This window comes from Cornus florida, unplaced genomic scaffold (genome assembly GCF_030987335.1).
Source record: "Cornus florida cultivar Cherokee Brave unplaced genomic scaffold, ASM3098733v1 CherokeeBrave_3.0.0_Hap2_Chr08, whole genome shotgun sequence".
Taxonomy (NCBI): Eukaryota; Viridiplantae; Streptophyta; class Magnoliopsida; order Cornales; family Cornaceae; genus Cornus; species Cornus florida.
Window position 1 is genome coordinate 56,714,376 of NW_026775578.1, and position 10,655 is coordinate 56,725,030.

Genomic DNA, 10,655 nt, shown 5'->3' on the forward strand with positions numbered 1-10,655 from the left:
GTAGTATGATTTGAAGTTATAACTTCGTCTGTATCCAACAAGATTTTTCCTTGTTTTGCCAGATTCATCACCACCTCCTTGAAGATAAAACACTTCTCAATTGGATGACTGATAATGCGATGATATTTGCAGTATTTTGGAGCGTTGATACGTCCCATCTCTGGAGGACATTTGCATTCAGGGAGTTCTATAACTTTACTTTCAAGTAAACATTCCAAGATGCCAGGAACATCGGAATCGGGGAAGGGGTATTCTTTCTTCTCTAACTCCTTTAGCGTAGGACGCTGTCTTTCCCTCTCTTGAAACTGGTGAGGCTTTTTATCATCCTTCTTGTCATCTTTAACAGATATCTTGATTAGGGTGGTTGAGATAGCCATTGAATCTTTAGCCGCATTTTTTGATGACTTGTCGCACTTCTTCCAGTCCTTCTTATCTTTGCGTGGTTCTATAGTCATGGGACTTTTGCCGTCATGGGATTTCATACTGATCTCCATGTCATGGGCACGCGTAGCCAATTCCTCAAATGTGCGAGGTTTTATGCCTTGCAGAATGTAGAGCAGGCCCCAATGCATTCCCTACATACACATCTCCACAGCAGATACTTCTGACAAACGGTCCTTGCAGTCAAGACTGAGGGCTCTTCACCGATTAATGTAGTCGATTACAGGCTCATCCTTCCATTGCTTCGTGTTAGTCAACTCTATCATACTAACAGTACGACGAGTGCTATAGAACCTGTTCAAGAATTCTCATTCCATCTGGTCCCAACTATCAATTGATTCTGACTTTAGGTCAGTGTACCACTCGAACGCGTTTCCTTTAAGGGACCGGACAAACTGTTTGACTAGTAGGTCCCCCTCTGTTCCGGCATTGTTACAAGTCTAGACAAAATGGGCAATGTGTTGCTTGGGGTTACCTTTTTCGTCAAATTGCTGAATCTTCGGAGGTTGGTATCCTACATGCATTCTCATACTGTCGATTCTCCTTTTATAGGGCTTTGAGTACATGAGAGTGCTCTGTAAGACACCACCATATTGAGCTCGGATTGTATTCGTTATCATATCTTGCAATTGTTTGACAGATAATTAAGAGACTGAAGAAGAGGTATGATTGATTTGACCAGTCACTTTTTCTATCCCCGGCGTCTGGTTTTGACTGGTCGCTTGTTCTGTCACCGGCGTCTGTTTGGGATTCTCCCTGTGAGTACCTTGTGCTGTAGAATTAGGATTCTCCGTTAGTATTGCTGTGGAAGATGTAGGTTTCCTAGACGGTGGTGGTGTGAAAGTTGCACGATTCCCAGATGGCATTGGTGTTTCACCGAAGGTCTGAACTTCCAATTTATTCATTAGTGTATCGATTTGCAAGTCCTTTTCTTCAATAGTCTTTGTGAGGTTCTCAATGGAATGAGCCATAGTTGCTAGTTGTTCCTCCACCGTAGCAGCTCCAGTCATCATAGTAGCAACCACATCTGAGTATGATAGGCCTTAAGAATCCACGTTCCTTGAAGTGATTGATTGCTCCGAAGTCTGATGTGATGACTCTGGGGGTGAACCGACACTAGAGTGAGCATCATAGATAGAACGAAGTGAATCTGGTGGTGGAGCCTCCTCTGGAACAATGTCAAGGTTTTTGACATGTTGAGTTTTCACGTTCGCCGGTGTTGCAGGATTAGTTTTCACCACATCTTGCTGAAGTTTGAATAACGCCATCGCCTGGGACTTGCTACGTGTCACAGGGCCCCTCAAGGTACTTCCATCGCTTAATTTGGTCTTCGTGCCACTTTTCATGGTGGCTTTAGTGTCGACCTTTGCAATAGCGATGTTCTTTTGGGCTTTCTTGTCTGTCTGAATCTTAGGGGGAGCCATAGAATCTGATAGAGAAGAAACTTGATGGTAGGAGTAAGAGATGAGAGGCAAAGGTGGTCCCACCGGGTGTGCCACAAATTTGTACACACAAATTTTGTAAGTCTGCAATAGAAACAAAATATGGAGCAAAATAGAATTTTATTAATATATGAACGTGGAGTACAGTCCTTTGTAATATCTTTTACAAAAAAAGAATGGTCCTCTGATTCAATCTCCTTGTTTTTGGTTGGTTGGATCCAAAGACTGCACAAGCTTGTTCTTGAATCACTGTGGAATTTGATGAAGAACGGCACGTTGTTTGATGTGCTTGATGTTCTTCGCTTTTGGGTTTCGATTCTGAATTTGTGTCTGAATTCTGAGTATCTGAACTTCTGAGTCTCTGAACTTCTGAATTCTGAATTTGTGTCTGAATTTGTAGACTTCTGAATTCTGAATCCTCTCCCTTTTTCTTCCTCCAGGCCTCTATTTATAGGCTTCTTGGATTAATAGGATGATGACACGTGTCATCTCCTGATAAGGATAAAACTATAACTGGGCCGGGCTGGTTATATTGTGATAATTATCCTTAAAGATAATTATTCAAAATATATTTTATTAGGAATAATTATCGTTTCATTTAATTATCTGGGCTGGGCTAATTAAATAATTTAAGTGGACTAAGCCTGGTAAATTAAATAATTTATTTAAACATTAGGCCTATATTTAATGGGTCCATTCGTTAAAACCAAAGCCCACTAAATTTTAGTGTCTACAACCACCCCTTTGACTAATAAGAATTAAATCTGCTAGTCGTATTCCAGGATCGGAACACTCGTCGGAACTCATTTTCACTATGAATTCCATATCTCCTCCATGAAAGAAATGTACGGACTCCACGGTAATGAAGAAGGCTTCAATCTCGCTTTGCCTGGTGGTTGCGGTTTTGGGGTAGAGATTGGTTGGGGTATTTTTGGAAGAGTAAAAGGGTAAAATAGGTATTATATTAATTGAAGGGTATTTTTGCACAAATTAAAAAAAATAGGGGTGTTTTTTGCACACCTTTTTAAATAAAGGGTAAAAGTGCTAGGAAAGGTATACTTCAAGCGTGTTTTTTACACTTACCCCTAAGCAAATAAAATCAGATTTAAACAAATAAATTATTTAATTAAATAAACCAATTTGATTAGGAAGACAGAGTGTACAAGTTCAGTCGTCTAATGGTGATATTTTTCTATTTGTCTAAATATATGACTGAATAATTTCATAATATGCATATGGATGACTGTAAATCATTGTCACTCCGATGGCATCAAAACAAGCCATTAGTAACATTGACGTCGATGCCGTTATAGAATACCAAAAGGTCGAAGGCACTCTTCAGTATCTAACCATTACTCAGCCTGACCTATGTTATGTGGTTAATATTGTTGGTCAACGCATGAATGCTCCTACAAAAGCCCATTTCCGGAAGGTAAAAAAAATACTTAGATATGTAAAAGATGCAATTTCCATGGATCTTCACATTCTTAAAAAGAACAGTCTAGATGCATTTTTAATGCAAATTGGGCTGGTTACCCAACTACGAGATAATCCACCCATGGCTAGCTACTATATGTTCTTAGGTTAATTATATTTCTTGCAGCACTAAAAAGCAACATACTATCTTTAGATCAAGTGTTGAGGCTTTGCCATCGACCGCTACCAAATTAATATGGATTTCATTTATTCTTCGTGACATTGGTATTTATGAAAACAAGCCTTAAATTATTTTCTATGATAATCTCTCAGCTCTTCACATGTTTGTAAATCCAGTGTTTCATTCCCCCAACAGAACATATCGCTATTGATTATCACTTTGCTCGTGAGAAAGTTACTTTTGGCACCCTCACAATGAGATTTGTTCCCTCCTTACGGCAACTTGCTGATATTGTAACGACCTAAAAAGATACCGATCGACGGTACCAAAAAATAATAATAATAAATAAATAATAAAAAAAAATTTCGATATGACCTCTACAGAAAAATTCCTACTAGGACCTACTGAAATACATATAAAATGCAATAGCTTCACTTGGCCTTAAAACTAATCTATCCGATCCCAATGCACAATGCCAATAATATACAACGTTCCCAAAATCAACACATACATATAAAAGAGTCCCGTTCTTCCATTTCATCCAAACATGGAAACACCAGTCCATTACCTAGTCCCATAATCCTTTACAAGAAATGCACTTTAATTACAACAAGTTACAGTCCATGAAATATAGGTAAAATTAAAAGTTCATAACTTACAACATTATACAAATTATACTAAAGTTTCACAAAATAGTCAAGATTATAGTTACAAAATATTAAAGTTCTAATACAAAAGATAGCAAAATATAGAAATCCAATCCCGTTTAAACTTGTGGTGGATCGTCGTCCACCACCTCTTTCCTATGTTCTGAAAATATTAAAGTAATGGGGTGAGCCAATCGCTTAGTAGAAAGTGTCTAAGACACACCTTTTACGACCCCGTGAACCTACATAAGGAATAGAATACAAGTGAACGGGATTATGCCTCAGGAAGCAAGTAAAACAGAAATAATATCAACAAATACATACACAAGTCATTCGACTACCAAGTGTGTAATATATGCCAATGATATACCATGCCATGAAATGTTGCTCCCCATTTTCAAAACAATACCGTTTCACCTTTCCAACCGTTAGTGCAACCCAACCCAAGGTGACTCCAAGACGTCATGAGAGGAGGATTGACTAACTATCCACGACCACAAGGCAACTCCAAGACGTCATATCCAGCCTAGGTAGCTCAACTACTCTAGGGTTTGTCCCTAGTCCCCTCTAAACCACACTAACGCCTCGGAGCACTAGGCATCTCCTAGGAGTCCGGGTTTTCGTAAACCCTTTTCAAAACATTTTCTCCAAAGTAATTTCCATTTGCTTTTCAAAACATTTTCCCATTTTATTTCCAAATGGAATGCATAAAATGCATCATACTTAATACAATCATACCAATATATATAATTTCCATCATTTGAAATTAATCACAACATTCCCTCATATACAAATCCAATTCATTGAACATAGTAGAAGCAATATTTCATGCTTTGAGACATAAAATTTAAGCAATTTATGCATATAAAATGCAATAATTAATTTCCAATTTGACATGCTTCTTCATATCATTCCGAAAAACAAGTAATTTCGATCATTTAATTATATAGAACATAATTAAACACAAAACCCTCAAAGACATAGACAAAACAATTAAGTTAAGCATGCTTATACTTAAATAAAATGGGAGAAATTCACCAAAATCAAAGAAGTCATGGATTAGAATACCCCTACCTTAAATTGGTGAAAAAGCCCTAAAAATGCCCAATTTTTGAATTCTCAATTGGTGGTTAAACGGAGTTTGGCTCCAATCAAATCGATGGCCTCGATGAGCTCGTCCACTTTTCCTTAAGTGGCAAAGTCAAAATCCCAAAGGAAATGTGACGATCTAAGCTTTAAATTGTGAAAAAAAAAAAAAAAAAAAAAAAAAAGAAAGAAGAGGGAGAGAAGTTGTGTGTGTGAGAGAGACATCAGATGGTCAAGTAATGACCATGTAACGCTATTATAATGGCTAAATAATAATGGTGGGTCCCACTACTTTAAAATATCCCTTTTAACACACACACACACACACACACACACACACACACATATATATAAATATACATACACTAAACACCATACACCCACATAATTGAACATATACCCACATAATTGTACATCAAATAATAATGCATTAAATGCAATGGACCCGAAACACAACTCCCATACACAACGACCCCGGTAGCGATCCTACTTAGGACCTCTCGACCCGAAAAATGAAAAAATACCGAAATGGCAGCCAATGTATTTCCAAGAGTCCTGGACTCAAGGAAATGTCACAATCAACATTTTGACACACCCGACACACCTTACAGTGTCTAGAACGCAAAAAGAGAAATACAAAAATACCCTTGAAAAATCAAAAAAATCCAAAAAATGAAAAATGGCAAAAATCAGAAATATTACAATCTACCATCCTTAAAAGATTTTGTCCTCAAAATCTACCCTCCTTAAAGAAAGAGACCCATAGTCACACACCTTCTCGAGAAACACCTCACTAAACTGCAGAACTAAGAGTTCAACAACCTTATTGCCTTTGACATCAGACGCTAATAGGCAATCACACACTGCCGCCACTAAAAACCCAATCCTCACCACCCTATGAAGGTACTCATCATTCACAACATCATAACATAAGACCGGCTGGTACGCCCTATGCTATACCCGACTCAAAACGGGCATCGGTCCACTCTACACTACTACGTAAGGCTTCGGAGCCAGAAAAAAGAACGATCACAAGACCCCTAAACATGACAACATCCAATCTCAACTCATCATTGAAATGGCACATAAAACCCCAGACAAGGAACTCCGTCCATCTCACAATAAGCTCAAACACAAATCTACATATCTCTATCAGACTATCACATATTTGCACCACAAACCTTTATCAGACACTTGGTCTTACCTAACATACCTCTTTACCCGAGACTAACTACCCGAATCTACACTGTCACACCAACATAACACACGATACCATACTCTCAATGTCCCTAACAAATCGAAACAATCATTTACCTTTGACTCGACATCATGCTACAGAGGGACTAATTCAAGAGAAATGGTTAGCCAGACCATTCTCATCATCGGTCTGGTTTTAAGACATATGTCATTCCAGTCCTCAGGTCCAAACCTTAAATACAATCTCACACAGCCCATAAGACAACCATGAGATCCACTCACTATTAATCTATCGCTCTACGTAACCACAACGACTATACAGTCACATACCTATTTTAAAATTTCAATCATACCTTGATCATAACAAGCTAAAACCAACATAGTGCCAAATACCACAATCATTGACTAGCCTAAAAGCTCTCCGGTCACCTCATAACACCCACACCAAGTAGACAACTCCATAACATCATTCGATTCAATTCTTACCTTGTCAAAATACGACTATCTTATGCTTGAAACCTCAAAACCAAAATCAATCATTCCCATTATTCCTCAATGGAATCTCACATTCACTTTCTCTAATCACGTAATTCTAAGGCAACATCGACACTTGTCCTCAAGACACTGCTTAAATCAGATATCTATAAAAACATCCGAGTACATGACTCATATCACATCACCTAACCATCCTCGAACTTACAGTTCACAACACACCCCTAGCCATCATCGCTAGTACCAAACACCGGAAACACACAATCCCTATTCAGTAACTCGTGCCTCACACACCACTGGTCAAAACCATTTTCAGAACAAGCACTACTAAAACTAAAAACTCCATCTCTCTCCATGGGAGTGAGTTAACCCATTCAACTAAACCCTTATCGGTGAACTCTGACAACATAATGAACCACACACGGATCTATCCATCCACGGACGCGCACAACTCCTAGATGAAGAACAAGACATATAACAAACGACACCCTTGTCAGGACCAGAACTAATAGAGGGGTAACAAACCCCACTCTCATAAGAGACTGACGACTCGTACTTGAATGCATCTGACACCCTATCACATGCTGCTCACCAATTAATCGTCCAACCGTGGACACCTAATCTCACCTAAGAAGAACTAAACCCCTTACACAAAGGAAAAAAACCAACTGGATACTTGTACGGAACCACGAACTCAAATCTAAGTGATCTCACCACTAACAGACCGTCAGACACAATCAACACCAGAACCTCGAATACGATACTCTATAACACCCATGCTAACCAAAACCAATCCAATAAGAACACCAATTGCTCACAGTGTACTAGCACTAGGAATGATCACAATACGTTGGACACCGCGTCCATTCTACCTTTAATCAGTTACTACCAAATGACAACCTCTAAGCCATAAAGAGACACTTTACCACCCATTCCATCTCATCCTTCCTAGGCGATACTGCCTCAAACACCATGCACACAAGTCCCATGACCTTAGTCACAACAACCCACTGACTAGTCAGAATAAAAAAATGCCTATATGACAGCATCACCCTCACTGGCTCTAAAGGCTAAACTGTCCACAATCGCTTCGACCAACGTACAACCCCATCACCTACCTGATAACATATGATAAACAGTTTACACTTTCTAATCCATCCTCAGATCTTGCCTTAAACCATTATGCTCATCGGCACTAAACAGCTTGCCATAACGCTTCTACTACCATCTTCTTCAAATGACCACTCAGACTCATGTCCCACTGATTCAACAGGCTACCGCCAAGCGATCTCCCTTCAAGTATCCCTAGGATGACACCATTACAATAAGAGAGTATGCCTCACTTTCGATACTCCCTACAGTAACCATTACCTGCTGCTATAAATGAATCTTTATATGGCAATGCCATGCCGAAAAATCCCAAAAGGAAAAAAAAAAAAAAAAAAAAAAAATGAAAAAAAAAAAAAAAAATTTAGCACAAAACCAGAATGCTCAACACCCAAGCGTCTCCTCAAAACCATCTGCAATACAATCAATCACCAACACTCAACCGGTTACTCGAACCATTTCTCCCAAAGCAATCTATAAATTAATCTAATCAAAGAAACCTTACACTCTAGGTTCAACATCATTACCTTTCCTCTTCACCATTCCTCAGAACACCCTTGGTCTCGACAAAAGTCAAATGTGGCGACCAACTAAACCTCCGGGATCACCCTAGTCCCAATCATTCCAATCGACAGTTTATCTCTTTGGATCCTCAACCAACCAACACTATCTTCTGATACTCCAGACATGACCAAAATATAATTCCAGTCCACAGCTTTCAATTTCCAAAGCACAATCCATTTGGTACCCAATACCTACCATCTATCACCTTACCTACAAATGACTAAGCACTTCCATGACCCCATACTACCTATCTTATTGTGTAACCCTACACTACACAGCTAAAACTGACCACTATATACCACCTTGAGACTCTCTCGACAACCGTGCCATCCCATAACCCTACTCATTGACCGAGCCGTGCAATCGACTCACCGAGAGTCAATCACCCGGAACACACTCTTGTAGCTCTCCAAAATAAGGATCACCCCTCGACAAACTAGTCTTTAGAACAAACTCTTACAAGACCATGAAATGATCACATCAATCAGTCGTTTACCTAACATTGGTATAACTCTAGTCAATGCCTACATCACCCTAGACTCACAGAGTCAAACAAGTCTCCTTAACCACCATAACCAACACGGTTCTTTTGACCATACCAGAATACTCGAAATACACTACAACCTATAGACTACACTCATGACTTTAGCAACCACTATCACACCCACCACAATCTGGTTCGAAGAGAACCTCAGTACCAAACCGAGACCTAAGTCACAAACACTAACCCCCTAAGGTCATACCTTTCTCCCATAAAACCCTCACTCGAACACCTGACTTCCACGGTCACAACAACCCATACACTGATGCATGAAACTCATATACAAGATAGACACCTTACCATGAAATACGAACTCGCTCTAAAATTGTGCTATAAGTACTGCACAAAATACGACAAGAAGGTCAGGATGACTATATACCGAATAGCTCAATCCACGAGCTAGAAGTCTAAGCCATTTGTTTGATAAGAACTGGCACCCAAACACCCTGGAGAAACCTAACTTCTCACCTACTCGAGTCAAAACCCACACAACCATCCATGCCTAAATAACCATCATAATATCATACGAGATATGTTTGCACCTACCGTGCTCACTACTTGCTTTTACCACCTAAATCACACTTGTCATCATATCATAATTAATATATTTTCAATTATTTATACATTTCATCATCATGGCCATATAACACACATTTTAGCAATTAAACACATAAGCATGTGAACACTTAGCTAATAAGTATGCCTTTTAAAGTCGTAAATACATAAGCAATTAAGCAAGTAAGCATGTTTCTCAGATAACAAACACTTTAACACATAAACACATAAACAATGTAATCCACCTTCCACACAACCCTAAGTAGGCCTCTACCCGTCGTCCCACTGTTTTTTGAACCATTGCTCTGATATCAAATTTGTAACGACCCAAAAGATACTGGTCAATGGTACCAAATAAATATATAAATGAATCGGCATGACCTCTACAGAAAAAGTCCTACTATAACCTACTGAAATACATATAAAATGCAATAGCCTCAAATGGCCTTAAAACTAATCTATCATCTCCCAACGCACAATGCCAATAATATACAACATTTCCAAAATTAACACATACATATAAAAGGGTCTCGTTCCTCTATTTCATCTTAAACATGGAAACACCAGTCTACTACCTAGTCCCATAATCCTTTACAAGGAACGCACTTTAATTACATCAAGTTACAGTCTATGAAATATAGCTAAAATGAAAAGTCTGTAACTTACAATATTATATACAAATTATACTAAATTTTTACAAAATAGTCAAGATTATAGTTACAAAATATTAAAGTTCTAACACAAAAGATAGTAAAATATAGTTCTCCAATCCCATCTAAACTTGTGGTGGATCATCATCTGCCACCTTTTTTAAAATAGTAATAATATCAACAAATACATATGCAAGTCATCCGACTACCAAGTGTGTAATATATACTAATGATATGCCATACAATGAAATGTCACTCCCCATTTCTGAAACAATACCGTTTCACCTTTCCAACTGTTAGTTCAATCCGACCCAAGGCGACTCCAAGGCATCACGA